The sequence below is a fragment of the Primulina eburnea genome, chromosome 14, assembly GCF_022965805.1.
Source record: "Primulina eburnea isolate SZY01 chromosome 14, ASM2296580v1, whole genome shotgun sequence".
Lineage (NCBI taxonomy): Eukaryota > Viridiplantae > Streptophyta > Magnoliopsida > Lamiales > Gesneriaceae > Primulina > Primulina eburnea.
In genome coordinates this window covers 4836384-4837630 of record NC_133114.1, presented here as the reverse complement: position 1 = coordinate 4837630, position 1247 = coordinate 4836384, and positions in this window count along the sequence as shown.

The window sequence follows — 1247 nt, the reverse complement described above, 5'->3', positions numbered from 1 at the left end:
GACGACTCCACTGAACTTTCACAAGTGGAATATTCTTCGTTCTGAGTTTCTTTTCTTTCCGATCAAGAATCTGTATCGGTTGTTCCACGTAGCTCAATGTCTGATCAAGTTCAGCTTCGTCAGGTTGAATGACATGAGAAACATCTGGCATATATCTTCGCAACATTGATACATGAAACACGTCATGTATTCCGGATAGAGAAGGAGGAAGTGCAAGTCGATAAGCTCGATCGCCAATCTTCTCAAGAATCTCGTAAGGACCAATGTATCGAGGAGATAGTTTCCCGCGTTTGCCAAATCGAACAACGCCTCTGAAAGGAGAAATCTTTAAGAATACTCTATCTCCTGCCTCCAATACTAACGGTCTATGTCTGATATTGGCATACTTAGCTTGTCGATCTTGTGCTGTCTTCATCCTCTTCTGAATGAGTTTCACCTTCTCTGTCATGTCACGAATCATATCTGGCCCAAGTTCTGGTACCTCTGAGACGTCATCCCAGTATAGCGGAGATCTGCACTTCTTACCGTACAGAGCTTCAAACGGTTCCATCTCGATACTCGTCTGATAGCTATTATTGTAGGAAAATTCACAAAGAGGTATGGAATCTTGCCAACTAGTGCCAAAATCTAGCACTACGGCTCTCAACATATCCTCTAGTGTCTGGATAGTCCGCTCTGACTGTCCGTCTGTCTGAGGATGGTAAGCAGTACTCAGGTGTAATGTCGTACCTAAGGCCTGCTGTAAGCTGTGCCAAAAGTGAGAAGTGAATCGTGGATCACGATCTGATACGATAGACTTCGGCACTCCATGCAATCTGACTACCTCTCGAATATGAATCTCCGCCATCTGATCTTGTCTATACGTCATTCTGTACGGAATGAAACAAGCAGATTTGGTCAATCTGTCAATAATAACCCAAATCGCATCGCAGCCTCTGGATGATCGAGGTAACTTCGTCACAAAATCCATGGAAATGTGGTCCCATTTCCATTCTGGAATAGATAAACTTTGAAGTAATCCTCCCGGCTTCTTCCTCTCGGCTTTCACCTGTTGGCAGTTCAAGCATTTAGATACATACTCTGCAATGTCTGACTTCTTCTGTTTCCACCAGAACTGTGTCTTCAAGTCATTGTACATCTTCCTGCCACCAGGATGGATGCTGAACCGACTGCAGTGTGCTTCGGACATAATCTGATGTTTCAAATCTGGAACATCTGGCACTACAAGACGGTTATTGACGTACAAC